This window comes from Triticum dicoccoides, chromosome 3A (assembly GCF_002162155.2).
Source record: "Triticum dicoccoides isolate Atlit2015 ecotype Zavitan chromosome 3A, WEW_v2.0, whole genome shotgun sequence".
Taxonomy (NCBI): Eukaryota; Viridiplantae; Streptophyta; class Magnoliopsida; order Poales; family Poaceae; genus Triticum; species Triticum dicoccoides.
Genome location: NC_041384.1, coordinates 385,493,786 through 385,511,435, shown reverse-complemented (window position 1 = coordinate 385,511,435; position 17,650 = coordinate 385,493,786).

The following is a 17,650-nucleotide window of genomic DNA, read 5'->3' as shown; positions in this document are numbered from 1 at the left end:
CAGATTTTATATTCAGAACACTATTCGGCTGATTACGCCCCCAAGATGGCCTCATATGAGAAATGTTTCTACACGGATTGTCTTCGACTCTTTGTCTCGTCGAAACGATCGATTTTGTTATAAAGATCATATCAATCCGAGGTCATATGAAAAAGTTAGAGCCCGCACAACGCAACCCTCCACTGAGCAAAAATATGACGCCCGGAACTAGACACATATGTGGGTATGTCTGATGTGGTGCGTGAATAATTAGTTGTCTTGCACGAGCGATTTGATCCTCGAGATGACCTCTGATGAAGAAACGTTCAACATGAAAGTTGTTCGTCTCGTCCAAACGGTCAAGATTGCTTTTGGGCTCGTTTCCATCCAAGGTTGTTTACCACCACAAAAAAGACTTGCAAGGTACAGCTAGTTTAAACCGAACAGTTTTGGAAAGTTCGGATAAACCAATCCGAATTTGACTAGGGTTTTGGACATGAATTGATGTAATTTTCTTGTAAGGAAAGCCTAGATGAATCTTTTGCTTGTACGGGAAGTCCAGCTACCTCTTATATATGTTGGGGTGACGGCCGATTGAAACAACACACAATCGATCAAATCATCTACCACTTTTTATCTTTTATCTTTTCTCCTTAACCCTAGTTCTTCTTCTTCCTCGTTCTTCGCTAGTTCTTCATGCTGGAGGGCTGCGGATCTGCGAGGCTCTAGGGGCGAGTGAATCGACCTGGAGCAGCCCATAGCCGCCGCGAGCCCTGACGGTGTCCCTCCCGGGCATGCGGGGCTTCGGGTCTACAAAAGCGTCTGCCGGTTGTCCTGCGTATCGCACTGCCTGTCGGATCTCCTTCGACGTGAGCTGCGGTGCATCACCCTCGACGTTGGAGGTACACGGTGACGTGTTCGTGTGTGAACACACTTTTTGACGACTCTGCTGGGGACGAAGCTTTGAACGGTCTCCGGCCCGTTCTTGCTACGAAGAGGTCGTCATCTAGGGTTTGCAATCTACAAAGGTAATATGAATACCCAATTCTCTACTGTAGATGCAAATAATGCATACGATGTTACTAGATCGTTCAATGATTATACTCTATCGGCCAGCCCTAGTTTTTTCAATTAGGCATCTAATTACGTGCATAGGCCGATTCAAAGTAATTTACATGTTTCAACTTCTTATGATACTAGTAACATACAACATATGTATCCTAACTCTCATGCATTGGAAACCCCACAAATTCATATGCCGATGAACAACATGATGGGTTCGGTTAATCAATTTGAAACACCTCATGTTAAAATTTCCAATTGCATAGAAGAAAGTGTTTCACCTTTTTATTCATTGGCAACTAATTTGCAGTGTGTGAATCCAACCTTGCTGATGGATGGGAGAATTGGCCATGCTACTACTAGCTATTCGGCCAGTTACTCTCAACCATCATATGCTACACCTCATTTTAGTAATTTTTCAGCACCGTATGCAACTGTAGATGTTCATAATTCGGCCCCGCATCTTCATAGTCATAGCCGAATAAGTGAAAATTTTACAGGAACACATGTGCCGTCATCAAATACTGTAGCATATAATGCATACTCTACGCAATTCGAGAATTTTGGCAACACTCACGAATCATTGCCGAAAGAATCTGAAAGTATTTTGGAGCAATCCCTTCCAGAAGTGCTTGTGGATGCGTTAAAAAAGAGCTTGGCACAGAACAAGAAAATTAGTGTTCTTTGCCTTGAACAATATGAAAAGGGGTTGTTTCCTGATTATGCTGCAATAAAGGCTAGAGTTTTGCAAGAAGATGACACTACATGCATTGATAGAATTGGCGAAAGAGCATATGGTTATACAGCAGTGCATACACCTCCACCTAGTACCGCAGCATATTATTGAAGGAAATATGCCCTACAGGCAATAATAAAGTTATTATTTATTTCCTTATATCATGATAAATGTTTATTATTCATGCTAGAATTGTATTAACCGGAAACATAATACATGTGTGAATACATAGACAAACATAGTGTCACTAACCATAGACATGAGTTGTCATTTGATTAACGGGGTCACATCATTAGGAGAATGATGTGATTGACTTGACCCATTCCGTTAGCTTAGCACTTGATCGTTTAGTTTGTTTCTATTGCTTTCTTCATAACTTATACATGTTCCTATGACTATGAGATTATGCAACTGCCGTTTACCGGAGGAACACTTTGTGTGCTACCAAATGTCACAACGTAACTGGGTGATTATAAAGGTGCTCGACAGGTGTCTCTGAAGGTACTTGTTGGGTTGGCGTATTTCGAGATTAGGATTTGTCACTCCGATTGTCGGAGAGGTATCTCTGGGCCCTCTCTATAATGCACATCACTCAAGCCTTGCAAGCATTGCAACTAATAAGTTAGTTGCGGGACGATGTATTACGGAACGAGTAAAGAGACTTGCTGGTAACGAGATTGAACTAGGTATTAAGATACCGATGATCGAATCTCGGGCAAGTAACATACCGATGACAAAGGGAACAACGTATGTTGTTATGTGGTCTGACCGATAAAGATCTTCGTAGAATATGTAGGAGCCAATATGAGCATCCAGGTTCCGCTATTGGTTATTGACCGGAGACGTGTCTCGGTCATGTCTACATAGTTCTCGAACCTGCAGGGTCCGCACGCTTAAAGTTCGGTGACGATCGTAATTAGGGTTTTTCTGTTTTGATGTACCAAAGGTTGTTCGGAGTCCCGGATGTGATCACGGACATGATGAGGAGTCTCGAAATGGTCGAGACATAAAGATTTATATATTGGAAGCCTATATTTGGATATCAGAAATGTTCCGGGTGAAATCGGGATTTTACCGGAGTACCGGGGGGTTACCGAAACCCCCCGGGGGTTATTGGGCCTACATGGGCCATAAGGGAGAAGAGGAGGGCCGGCCAGGGCAGGCCGCGCGCCCCCTCTCCCCTAGTCCGAATAGGACAAGGAAGGGGGGGCCCTTTCCACTTTCTTCCTTCCCCCTTCCTTTTCCAACAAGGCAAGAGGGGGGAGTCCTACTCCATGTGGGAGTAGGACAGCTCACGGCGCACCCCTAGGGCCGGCCGCACCTCCCCCTCTCCCTCCTTTATATACGGGGGCAAGGGGGCACCCCATGACACACAAGTTGATCTTCATGATCATTCCTTAGCCGTGTGCGGTGCCCCCTTCCACAATATTCCACCTCGGTCATATCATAGCGGTGCTTAGGCGAAGCCCTGCGTCGGTAGAACATCATCACCGTCATCACGCCGTCGTGCTGACGAAACTCACCCTCAACGTTTTGCTGGATCGGAGCTCGAGGGACGTCACCGAGTTGAAGGTGTGCAGAACTCGGAGGTGCCGTACGTTCGGTACTTGGATCGGTCGGATCGGGAAGACGTACGACTACTTCCTCTATGTTGTGTCAACGCTTCCGTTGCCGGTCTATGAGGGTACATAGACAACACTCTCCCCTCTTGTTGCTATGCATCACCATGATCTTGCGTGTGCGTAGAATTTTTTTTGAAATTACTACGTTCCCCTACAGTGGTATCAGAGCCAGGTTTTATGCGTTGATGTTATATGCACGAGTAGAACACAAGTGAGTTGTGGGCGATATAAGTCATACTGCTTACTAGCATGTCATACTTTGGTTCAGCGATATTGTTGGATGAAGCGGCCCGGACTGACATTACGTGTACGCTTACGCGAGACTGGTTCTACTGACGTGCTTTGCACATAGGTGGCTGGCGGGTGTCAGTTTCTCCAACTTTAGTTGAACCGAGTGTGGCTTTGAACCGAGTGTGGCGGGTGTCAGCATAGGTGGCTGACGTCCTTGCGAAGGTTAAAACAGCACCAACTTGACAAACTATCGTTGTGGTTTTGAAGCGTAGGTAAGAACGGTTCTTGCTAAGCCCATAGCAGCCACGTAAAACTTGCAACAACAAAGTAGAGGACGTCTAACTTGTTTTTGAAGGGCATGTTGTGATGTGATATGGTCAAGACATGATGCTAAATTTTATTGTATGAGATGATCATGTTTTGTAACCGAGTTATCGGCAACTGGCAGGAGCCATATGGTTGTCACTTTATCGTATGCAATGCAATTGCGATGTAATGCTTTACTTTATCACTAAGCGGTAGCGATAGTCGTGGAAGCATAAGATTGGCGAGACGACAACGATGCTACAATGGTGATCAAGGTGTCGCGCCGGTGACGATGGTGATCATGACGGTGCTTCGGAGATGGAGATCATAAGCACAAGATGATGATGGCCATATCATATCACTTATATTGATTGCATGTGATGTTTATATTTTATGCATCTTATCTTGCTTTGATTGACGGTAGCATTATAAGATGATCTCTCACTTAATTTCAAGATAAAAGTGTTCTCCCTGAGTATGCACCGTTGCCAAAGTTCGTCATGCCCAGACACCACGTGATGATCGGGTGTGATAAGCTCTATGTCCATCTACAATGGGTGCAAGCCAGTTTTGCACACGCAGAATACTCAGGTTAAACTTGACGAGCCTAGCATATGCAAATATGACCTCGGAACAATGAGACCGAAAGGTCGAGCGTGAATCATATAGTAGATATGATCAACATATTGATGTTCACCATTGAAAGCTACTCCATTTCACGTGATGATCGGTTATGGTTTCGTTGATTTGTATCACGTGATCACTTAGAAGATTAGAGGGATGTCTTTCTAAGTGGGAGTTCTTAAGTAATATGATTAATTGAACTTAAATTTATCATGAACTTAGTACCTGATAGTATCTTGCTTGTCTATGTTTGTAGATAGATGGCCCGTGCTGTTGTTCCGTTGAATTTTAATGTGTTCCTTGAGAAAGCAAAGTTGAAAGATGATGGTAGCAATTACATGGACTGGGTCCGTAACTTGAGGATTATCCTCATTGCTGCACAGAAGAATTACGTCCTAGAAGCACCGCTAGGTGCCAGGCCTGCTGCTGGAGCAACACCAGATGTTATGAACATCTGGCAGAGCAAAGCTGATGACTACTTGATAGTTCAGTGTGCCATGCTTTACGGCTTAGAAACGGGACTTCAACGATGTTTTGAACGTCATGGAGCATATGAGATGTTCCAGGAGTTGAAGTTAATATTTCAAGCAAATGCCCGGATTGAGAGATATGAAGTCTCTAATAAATTCTATAGCTGCAAGATGGATGAGAATAGTTCTGTCAGTGAACATATACTCAAAATGTCTGGGTATCATAATCACTTGACTCAACTGGGGGTTAATCTTCCTGTTGATAGTGTTATTGACAGAGTTCTTCAATCACTGCCACCAAGCTACAAGAGCTTCGTGATGAACTATAACATGCAAGGGATGGATAAGACAATTCCCGAGCTCTTCGCATTGCTAAAGGTTGCGGAGGTAGAAATCAAGAAGGAGCATCAAGTGTTGATGGTCAACAAGACCGCCAGTTTCAATAAAAAGGGCAAAGGGAAGAAGAAGGGGAACTTCAAGAAGAACAGTAAGCAAGTTGCTGCTCAGGAGAAGAAACCCAAATCTGGACCTAAGCCTGAAACTGAGTGCTTCTACTGCAAGCAGACTGGACACTATAAGCGGAACTGCCCCAAGTATTTGGCGGATAAGAAGGATGGCAAAGTGAACAAAGGTATATGTGATATACATGTTATTGATGTGTACCTTACTAGAGCTCGCAGTAGCACCTGGGTATTTGATACTGGTTCTGTTGCTAACATTTGCAACTCGAACAGGGACTACAGATTAAGCGAACACTGGCAAAGGACGAGGTGACGATGCGCATGGGAAATGGTTCCAAAGTCGATGGGATCGCAGTCGGCACGCTACCTCTACATCTACCTTCGGGATTAGTTTTAGACCTAAATAATTGTTATTTGGTGCCAGCGTTGAGCATGAACATTATATCTGGATCTTGTTTGATGCGAGACGGTTATTCATTTAAATCAGAGAATAATGTTTGTTCTATTTATATGAGTAATATTTTTTATGGTCATGCACCCTTGAAGAGTGGTCTATTTTTGATGAATCTCGATAGTAGTGATACACATATTCATAATGTTGAAGCCAAAAGATGCAGAGTTGATAATGATAGTGCAACTTATTTGTGGCACTGCCGTTTAGGACATACCGGTGTAAAGCGCATGAAGAAACTCCATACTGATGGACTTTTGGAATCACTTGATTATGAATCACTTGGTACTTGAGAACCGTGCCTCATGGGCAAGATGACTAAAATGCCGTTCTTCGGTAATATGGAAAGAGCAACGGATTTGTTGGAAATCATACATACAGATGTATGTGGTCCGATGAATATTGAGGCTCGTGGCGGATATCGTTATTTTCTCACCTTCACAGATGATTTAAGTAGATATGGGTATATCTAATTAATGAAACATAAGTCTGAAACATTTGAAAAGTTCAAAGAATTTCAGAGTGAAGTTGAAAATCATCGTAACAAGAAAATAAAGTTTCTATGATCTGATCGTGGAGGAGAATATTTGAGTTACGAGTTTGGTCTACATTTGAAACAATGCGGAATAGTTTTGCAACTCACGCCACCCGGAACACCACAACGTAATGGTGTGTCCGAACGTCGAAATCGTACTTTACTAGATATGGTGCGATCTATGATGTCTCTTACAGATTTACCGCTATCGTTTTGGGGTTATACTTTAGAGACGGCTACATTCACGTTAAATAGGGCACCATCGAAATCCGTTGAGACGACACCTTATGAACTATGGTTTGGCAAGAAACCAAAGTTGTCGTTTCTGAAAGTTTGGGGCTGCGATGCTTATGTGAAAAAACTTCAACCTGATAATCTTGAACCCAAATCGGAGAAATGTGTCTTCATAGGATACCCAAAGGAAACTATTGGATACACCTTCTATCACAGATCCGAAGGCAAGACTTTTGTTGCTAAGAAAGGATCCTTTCTAGAGAAGGAGTTTCTCTCGAAAGAAGTGAGTGGGAGAAAAGTAGAACTTGATGAGGTAACTGTACCTGCTCCCTTATTGGAAAGTAGTACATCACAGAAACTGGTTTCTGTGACACCTACACCAATTAGTGAGGAAGCTAATGATAATGATCATGAAACTTTAGATCAAGTTACTACCGAACCTCATAGATCAACCAGATTAAGATCCACACCAGAGTGGTACGGTAATCCTGTTCTGGAAGTCATGCTACTAGATCATGATGAACCTACGAACTATGAAGAAGCAATGGTGAGCCTAGATTCCGCAAAATGGCCAAGAGCCATGAAATCTGAGATGGGATCCATGTATGAGAACAAAGTGTGGACTTTGGTTGACTTGCCCATTAATAGGCAAGCAATTGAGAATAAATGGATCTTCAAGAAGAAGACTGACGCTGACGGTAATGTTACTGTGTACAAAGCTCGACTTGTTGCGAAAGGTTTTCGACAAGTTCAAGGGATTGACTACGATGAGACCTTCTCACCCGTAGCGATGCTTAAGTCTGTTCGAATCATGTAAGCAATTGCTGCATTTTATGATTATGAAATTTGGCAAATGGATGTCAAAACTGCATTCCTGAATGGATTTCTGGAAGAAGAGTTGTATATGATGCAACCAGAAGGTTTTGTCGATCCAAAGGGAGCTAACAAAGTGTGCAAGCTCCAGCGATCCATTTATGGACTGGTGCAAGCCTCTCGGAGTTGGAATAAATGTTTTGATAGTGTGATCAAAGCATTTGGTTTTGTACAGACTTTTGGAGAAGCCTGTATTTACAAGAAAGTGAATGGGAGCTCTGTAGCATTTTTGATATTATATGTGGATGACATATTATTGATTGGAAATGATATAGAATTTCTGGATAGCATAAAGGGATACTTGAATAAGAGTTTTTCAATGAAAGACCTCGGTGAAGCTGCTTACATATTGGGCATTAAGATCTATAGAGATAGATCAAGACGCTTAATTGGACTTTCACAAAGCACATACCTTGACAAGGTTTTGAAGAAGTTCAAAATGGATCAAGCAAAGAAAGGGTTCTTGCCTGTGTTACAAGGTGTGAAGTTGAGTAAGACTCAATGTCCGACCACCGCAGAAGATAGAGAGAAAATGAAAGATGTTCCCTATGCTTCAGCCATAGGCTCTATCATGTATGCAATGCTGTGTACTAGACCTGATGTGTGCCTTGCTATAAGTCTAGCAGGGAGGTACCAAAGTAATCCAGGAGTGGATCACTAGACAGCGGTCAAGAACATCCTGAAATACCTGAAAAGGACTAAGGATATGTTTCTCATATATGGAGGTGACAAAGAGCTCATCGTAAATGGTTACGTTGATGCAAGCTTTCACACTGATCCGGATGATTCCAAATCGCAAACCGGATACGTGTTTATACTGAACGGTGGAGCTGTCAGTTGGTCCAGTTCTAAACAAAGCGTCGTGGCGGGATCTACATGTGAAGCGGAGTACATAGCTGCTTCAGAAGCAGCAAATGAAGGAGTCTGGATGAAGGAGTTCATATCCGATCTAGGTGTCATACCTAGTGCATCGGGTCCAATGAAAATCTTTTGTGACAATACTCGTGCAATTGCCTTGGCGAAGGAATCCAGATTTCACAAGAGAACCAAGCACATCAAGAGATGCTTCAATTCCATTCGGAATTTAGTCCAAGTGGGAGACATAGAAATTTGCAAGATACATATGGATCTAAATGTTGCAGATCCGTTGACTAAGCCTCTTCCACGAGCAAAACATGATCAGCACCAAGGCTCCATGGGTGTTAGAATCATTACTGTGTAATCTATATTATTGACTCTAGTGCAAGTGGGAGGCTGAAGGAAATATGCCCTAGAGGCAATAATAAAGTTATTATTTATTTCTTATATCATGATAAATGTTTATTATTCATGCTAGAATTGTATTAATCGGAAACATAATACATGTGTGAATACATAGACAAACAGAGTGTCACTAGTATGCCTCTACTTGACTAGCTCGTTGATCGAAGATGGTTATGTTTCCTAACCATAGACATGAGTTGTCATTTGATTAACGGGATCACATCATTAGGAGAATGATGTGATTGACTTGACCCATTCCGTTAGCTTAGCACTTGATCATTTAGTTTGTTGCTATTGCTTTCTTCATAACTTATACATGTTCCTATGACTATGAGATTATGCAACTCCCGTTTACCAGAGGAACACTTTGTGTGCTACCAAACGTCACAACGTAACTGGGTGATTATAAAGGTGCTCTACAGGTGTCTCCGAAGGTACTTGTTGGGTTGGCGTATTTTGAGATTAGGATTTGTCACTCCGATTATCGGAGAGGTATCTCTGGGCCCTCTCGGTAATGCACATCACTCAAGCCTTGCAAGCATTGCAACTAATAAGTTAGTTGTGGGATGATGTATTACGGAATGAGTAAAGAGACTTGTCGGTAACGAGATTGAACTAGGTATTAAGATATCGATGATCGAATCTCGGGCAAGTAACATACCGATGACAAAGGGAACAATGTATGTTGTTATGCGGTCTGACCGATAAAGATCTTCGTAGAATATGTAGGAGCAAATATGAGCATCCAGGTTCCGCTATTGGTTATTGACCGGAGACGTGTCTTGGTCATGTCTACATAGTTCTCAAACCCGTAGGGTCCGCACGCTTAAAGTTCGATGACGATCGTAATTAGGGTTTTTGTGTTTTGATGTACCGAAGGTTATTCGTAGTCCCGAATGTGATCACGGACACGACGAGGAGTCTCGAAATGGTTGAGACATAAAGATTGATATATTGGAAGCCTATATTTTGATATCTGAAACATTCCGGGTGAAATCGGGATTTTACCGGAGTATCGGGGGTTACCGGAACCCCCCCGGGGGTTATTGGGCCTACATGGGCCATAAGGGAGAAGAGGAGGGCCGGCCAGGGCAGGCCGCGCACCCCCTCCCCCCTAGTCCGAATAGGACAAGGAAGGGGGAGGTGGCGCCCCCTTTTCCTCTTTCTCCCTTCCCCCTTCCTTTTCCAACAAGGCAAGAGGGGGGAGTCCTACTCCCGGCGGGAGTAGGACTCCTCCAGGCGCACCCCTAGGGCTGGCCGCACCTCCCCCTCTCCCTCCTTTATATACGGGGGCAAGGGGGCACCCCATGACACACAAGTTGATCTTCGTGATCGTTCCTTAGCCGTGTGCGGTGCCCCCTTCCACCATATTCCACCTCGGTCATATCGTAGCGGTGCTTAGGCGAAGCCCTGCGTCGGTAGAACATCATCACCGTCATCACGCCGTCGTGCGAATGAAACTCTCCCTCAACGTTTTTCTGGATCGGAGCTCGAGGGACTTCACCGAGTTGAACGTGTGCAGAACTCGGAGGTGCCGTACGTTCAGTACTTGGATCGGTCGGATCGAGAAGACATACGACTACTTCCTCTACGTTGTGTGAACTCTTCCATTGCAGGTCTACGAGGGTACGTAGACAACACTCTCCCCTCTCGTTGCTATGCATCACCATGATCTTGCGTGTGCGTAGGAATTTTTTTGAAATTACTACGTCCCCCTACAATTATACACCCCCTACATATTGCAAAATTTAGGCAACACTAATACTTCATTGCCGAAAGATTCTAAAAGCATTGGGAGGCAAACTAATCTAGAGTGGGCTGAGATTAAGAGGGGAGTTAAAGCTTTGCGTGATAGGGTGCAAGTACTTCGCCAAGAGAGAATTAATAGGGAATTAGCTCAAAGAAAAGAAGTGTTGCCAATTGATATAACTGGTGAAAAGAATGATGATTCAGAAACTAAGGGTGCTTCGGTTGAAAAATCCAAATCAAGTTGTAAAGATTCCGAATCCATCAAATCCAAAGAGGCAAACATTGTTGAGAAAGGGCATGGGAAGTATAACAAGACAACCATACTTGATTTTTCTGAAGTTAATGGAACCTACTTCCTGCCCTATGAGTTTCGTGCCATAGAAATTGATGAGCTTCAAGAACAAGAACAAGTAGCCGAAGAAAGTTTGGTGGACGAAGATCTTCAAACTAACGATGCACGAAACAAAGAGAATGATGATGACAAGGCGTTGGGGAGCTATCCGAAGGCGGAGCAAGATATTCTTCAAGTCACACCATCATCATGCTCTCCCAACATATTTGAAGAGGTATGTCTAGCAATTAATTTACCTATTTTTCATATTTGGTCACAACTTTATTGTTGATGCATCTATTAGGAAAATTCTAATAAGTAATTTTCAAAGACCAATGAAGAAGGGCAATTTACTTGTTAGCAATAAAATTGTTACTAAGCACATCGGCTAATATATTGTACCATTGAATGAGATCGATAGTGACTTATTACTACAGCCGAAGCTTTTCCCATTGCTTTATTTAAAATTTATATCTAATTGGGTAGCTTTGCTTGCTTCATGCTTGGCTTACGCATGGTCTCAACTGAGACATGTATGTTCTAACTACTTTGATTTCAGAAATTTAAAGCCAAGGTTAAAATCTTTTGGGAAAACCGATGCTAGTATAGTTTCTTATTTAAGGACATCGGAAAAAGTATGCGAAAGAGAATTCATAGCCGAATGGGAAGATGCCAAATCTGAACCATTGGTTTGCTTAACTCCAAAGCCGTTCTCACAACAAGATCGGCTAGAAAACAAAAGGTATACCTTCGATTCAAACATGTGTGATCAAATCTTTGATTTATTGTTGAAAAATAATTACATTAGAATTCTTGATCACCATGTCAAGCCATCTATCCAAGGACAAATGTATTGTAAGTTGCATGATTCGTCCAAGCATAATTTTGAGGACTACCACATGTTTCGTCAAATAGTTCAATCGGCCATTGATAAAGGACGATTAAAATTTGTTGAGACACCAAGAGATGATCAGTCTATTCCGATTGGTCCCGATGGCAGAAAGTTTTTGCATTGGCTGCTTCAAGCCGATCCATTTAAAGAGAAGGTAAAAACTGCAGGTGATGGTATCAAGCTTTCAAGTAAAGAAGTTGTTGAAAACCATAGTGAACATAATCTTGAGGGCGAAAATTCCATTGAAGCTACAATGGAGACGCCAAGGACTGGGGGGCAACAAGCAAATCCAATGATCGATGAAAGCAAACCAAAAGAAAACAAAGGCCGAAATAAGCGCAAGTGTAAGAGACCAAAAATGACCATCGCTGAACTATTGGAAAAATATCAAAAGAAGAGTGAAGAGAAGAATGCTTATCGGCCAAATCATGCAAAGAAACCAAGATCACCCCAAGGCGCAAATTTGAGGATCGGTATTGGCAAAGTAGGAATTTTAATGCAACATATTCATATCCTTATTTTGGGGCGCCAATGCCAATGCCGTGGATGCCTCCCTATGCTCATGTAGATCCATATCCATCATGGGGCAGGTATGATACAAGGGCACATTCTCCATCATATTTTAGACCATCTCATCAATATTATGCAGCTCCGAGAAGATCAACATTTGAACAATTACATGTTAAAGACCGTTTCAATCATAAGGAATCGGTCCAGAGCTCAAAGAAGAAGAAAGAGGTGGTCAAGCAAGTTTACCGTGTTAAAAGAGATGGTCGTAAGAGTGCAACTTCATATTTGATCTCAAATGAAAAAGAGCCAATTAAAGTGTTGACATTGGCTACTAAAGGCAATGAGACGAAGCAACCAATTAGTGCCAAATATGAAGAAAAGAAGTTGAAAGTGCACAAGGCCAAAAAGGAATTTCCATTGATCAAAATAAAATCACAGCCGAGATGCCCACTCGGTTTATCGTATTGGCAAAAGAGGGAATTACAAAATCTTAGTGCACAAGTGCTGAGACAGAAGAACATGGCATGGGTTCCCAAGAGGATCAATCATAAAAAAAAGGATGTGCATGATTCTATTGCAAAAAGTACAATAAAAGTGAAGAAAGAGAAGAATGGAAGCAACAAACAATTAAGCTGAAGTTGTTCGTCACAACATCAAAATCTTTGGTTAGCACATCATCCATTTTCTTCAACCATGCCATTGATGCCTTTGCCATGGAATTCATCCATAGGTATGATCAATCACCCTCCATGGATTTATTTTGATCCATGGATGCAACATAATTTTCTATATCATGACAGCGTATTACCAAATCACTATATATTTGGTTAGTTACATTTTTGTTGCAAATACAAAGGGGCCGAAATATTTTATTGCTATTTCGTTTGTTTATTTTGGCTATACATACTTTGGTGGGTGAATTCTACATGGACCTCATGGTAATGGCCGATACCTATCTATCACCCTGAGAATATATCTAAGAATGGCCGGTGTGGTATTCTAACATCGTTCTTAGTTTGAGTAGATATTGAGATAAGTGCTTGCAAAGGAAGTTGTCAAATTGATGCCATTGAAGATATTATGCATAGACCAATTCACCAAAATTGCATAGTGAACTTATGTTTTGATTGGGTGTGCTTTGGCTTATTAGTTTTCAGAATTTACGTAAGGCCAAATCATGGTTGATTTTATTATTGAGCATCATATTGACATCATGCATAATATTGATTTTAGCTTGATCTCTCTAGTACCATGGAGATTATATATTGATGGTTAAATTTGTAGCAATGGCCAAGGTGTTGGTGTTGTTTATATATCTCCTTATGGTGCTATTTTGTGAAGCCTCATGCCGATTAAAATATTTTTGCACAATGATCAAAGCCGAATATGCATTTTCATTCGGATTGGAGCTTTGCCTTGCTATAGGTGCTATACATATTGAGGCTTCCGGTGATTCGTTATTAGTAGTGCAACAAATATCCAAGGGTTATCAATGTTTTGACGAATCACTTATAGTTTATCTTTTGGTATGTCTAGATGCAAGATTTACCTTGGGTTGCTTTAAAATTGTTCATATATCTAGACATGACAATTCGAAAGAGTTGACACAGCAAGCATCCGGCTACTATGTTAACCATGGTTTATTGCATTTCTATCAATAGCCGATGCTAGGTCTTGTCAACATAGGTAAGGCCGAATCGAAGCCCACCGATTCGGCCACTAATGCAACTTTTATGCAGGCGAAGTAAGGATTGGAGGAAGTTCATTCTTGGTTATCTGCAAAATCCTAGCGGAAGGGAGAACAATATGGTTCGGAGGATGGTTTTGGTCTATGAAACCTTATCACCGGATTGTTATAGAAGCTGAGAAGTTTTCACCCAATTTTGCATCAAGAGGTTCAAATAAGCAATGGCCGATATATACTTATTGTCCTAAGAACATGCAAAATGGCCGATGGAGTGTTGACATCGTCCTTAGAAAAAGCATCGTGCAAGTTATTTTTTGGCTCACAAGTTTGACGAAAAACAGGGGGGCATGTGTTGACACCAGATTTTGACACGGCCAAGAACTTAATTAAGATGGCCACAAATGGAGAAGTGCTCAAAGTGAGAAAGTTCCGTATCGTCAAAAATAGAAACTTTCATATTTGGGCCATAGCCATCCGGTCTCATCTCTAAGGCCGAAGTTGTGTTTGAATTACTCAGATTTTGTATTCGGAACACTATTGGGATGATTACGCCCCCAAGATGGCCTCATATGAGAAATGTTTCTACGCGGATTGTCTTCGTCTTGTCAAAACGATCGATTTTGATATAAAGATCGTCTCAATCCGAGGTCATATGCAAAAGAGAGAGCCCGCACAGCGCGACCCTCCAGTGAGCAAAAATATGACGCCCGGAACCAGACACATATGTGGGTATGTCTGATGTGGTGCGTGAATAATTAGCTGTCTTGCACGAGCGATTTGACCCTCAAGATGACCTATGATGAAAAAACGTTCAACATGAAAGTTGTTCGTCTCATCCAAAAGGGCAAGATGGCTTTTGGGCTCTTTTCCATCCAAGGTCGTTTACCACCTCAAAAAAGACTCGCAAGGTACAGCTAGTTTAAACCGAACAGTTTTGGAAAGTTTGGATAAATCAATCCGAATTTGACTAGGGTTTTGGACGTGAATTGATGCAATTTTCTTGTAAGGAAAGCCTAGATGAATCTTTTGTTTGTATGGGAAGTCCAGCCGCCTCTTATATATGTTGGGTGACGGCCGATTGAAACAACACACAATCGAACAAATCAATCTACTATTTTTTCGTGTTCATCTACTTTTTATCTCCCCCTTGTATCTTTCTTCTCGTTCTTCGCTAGTTCTTCATGCTGGAGGGCTGCAGATCCACGAGGCTCTACAGGCGAGCGAATCGACCTGGAGCAGCCCATAGCCGACGAGAGCCCTGACGGGGTTCCTCCCGGGCAAGCGGGGCTTCGGGTCTACAATAGCGTATGCGGGCTGTCCTGCGTATCACGCTGCCTGTCGGATCTCCTTCGATGTGAGCTGCAGTGCATCACCCTCGGCGTTGGAGGTACACGGTGACGTGTTCATGTGCGAACAGCAGCTCCAGCACCGCCTCTGGACACGGCGACCGGGTGAGCGACACGCTCATCATCGCTAGACAAGATCGGTTTCAGTGTGCCGAGGATGGCGTTAGTGCGGTGCCACGACCAACAATATGTTTGGTTTGTGCCCAAGGTTGCCCGATCAAAGCATTGGGTAGCGAAAATTTTGTTTGAGGTTTTCGTTGCCCATGATTTGGTCGACATTGGCAAGAAAAATGAATTAGAGTTGGCTAGAGTTCCTTGGCATGCCAAAAAATGGCAACCATCCAAACAAAAACCAATTTTGGGTCATGACCAAAATTTTGGTAAGGTGCACATTGGCCATAATCCAAACACACCCCAACACTCGGCTCGTCGAGGATGCACGGGGCGCAGGGACGCGTCCGTGGAGTGGTGTAGTGCGGCCAACTGCATCCTCAGGACCTGAGACCATGCCGGGTCGTCTTGCTTTTTCAATGACATGCGGGGATCGCATGTGAGCATAGGGCATCTCCAACGTTGCCACGACCATAGCTGACTGCCCTGGCACACCAAAAAAACCCGTCCCTCATGCCGTTGCGTGGTGCATTCCCAGCCGGCCCTAGCTGCCCGCATTCATGTCGTCCGTCCGTATGCCGTCGTTAAGAGGCTTGGTGCCCGAGGACCCAACTCCGGTGAATTAATGACGCACCAGGACGCTTGGCCTCACCGGAATGCGCTACTTAAAGCGGCAACACCCAGCTAACCTCCACACCATAGCGCGTCGTCCTCCTACCTGGCACCACATCCGCCATGACCACAAGTGCGAACGCTCTGCGGGAGAGCTTGTCTTCAGGGATGAAGCTCGAGGTCGCCACCCTCGCTCAAGTCGCCTCTCGCGACGCAATAGTGGTGTAGCCGGACGCGGACGCGACCGCACAAGCGGTGGCCACGCTGGCGGCCGACGACGGGAGCACCGCCAGCCACGCGTCCTACTTGCCGTCATCCAACGTCCGGCACTGTGGAGGACGGGGACTCCTCCGAGGATGAGTAGGGCATGGGAGGCGGCAGGGCATGCATGGTGTGCCAACTGGCCGGTCCGTATCCCGTATTCTACTCTTTCTCGCCGGAGACGGCACCTTCACTTCACGAGTCTTGAACCCCGCCCCCGTACATAGAGATCGCAGATGGAGGATGTGGGTTGCCGCCGTAGAATAGGTTTAGGGTCGGGTTTCTTTTATTTTTCTGTCCTATAGAAGTTCAAAATGTAATGAAAATCTGCCGTGTTTGCATTAATCTTGGCCGGTGTATATGAACTTTCACAATAGTATAGTATATTGTAGGAGTACTAGCAAGATGCCCGTGCATTGCACGGAAGATCAAGATCTTGTGGGAGAACAAGATGAACGAGGGAAGGCCTTATCTGCAAATGTGGAGAGGAGTGCGGGTAAATTGTCATAGTTTCCTTCCTATCCGTTAGATATAGATCGGATAGCCTATATTGCAGGATGATAGGCACACCATCATCACCAACTCTGCTTTTTATTGAACCAAGACAAAGCTAACATATGAAGTAAAATAAGCACATAGGGTCTATACATACACAATTTATCTTAGGCACTCCAATAGTACGTCCACTACACATTCACGCATTTCACATCTTTCTACATCTACGGGAACCTACGAAAGGGTTAACGTAAATTGCCTCTCTCTCTCCTCCCCTGATTTTCATGGTGGTGGGCGCCTCCCTCCCCCCAATCTACAATCAACAGCTCACACGTTTCACATTACGTTAATTACATAACTGGGATTACGTAGGTGTAGCATTACTCGTCCTAAAAAACCCAACTAAGCCAACCTCCCAGCATATCGCGCGGGAAAAGACCCGGCCGCGCCGTTTTAGTCAGGATTACCAAATTACTAGTAGTAGTATCGATGGATCGCGCGAACCAACAAGTTTTTTTAGGGGGCGAAGCACCTAGTTTAAAAGGAAAAAAGGCGGTACACTCACAACACCCCTGTCGCGGTCGCATTGCACCCACACACGTTCGGTCCTGCACACGGCTCACGCAAACGGAACGCGCTTCGGCTTGCCTCTTCACTGACACGTGGGATTGCACTTGGAGAAACTGACCATGCGCCAAACTCCCCCCGCCCACCGCGCGAAAATCCTCCCCCACCCAAAATTTCCCCCCAAATCCTAGATTCAACCGCCCTTCGGCCAACTAGCCAATAATATTCGCCAACCCCACCCC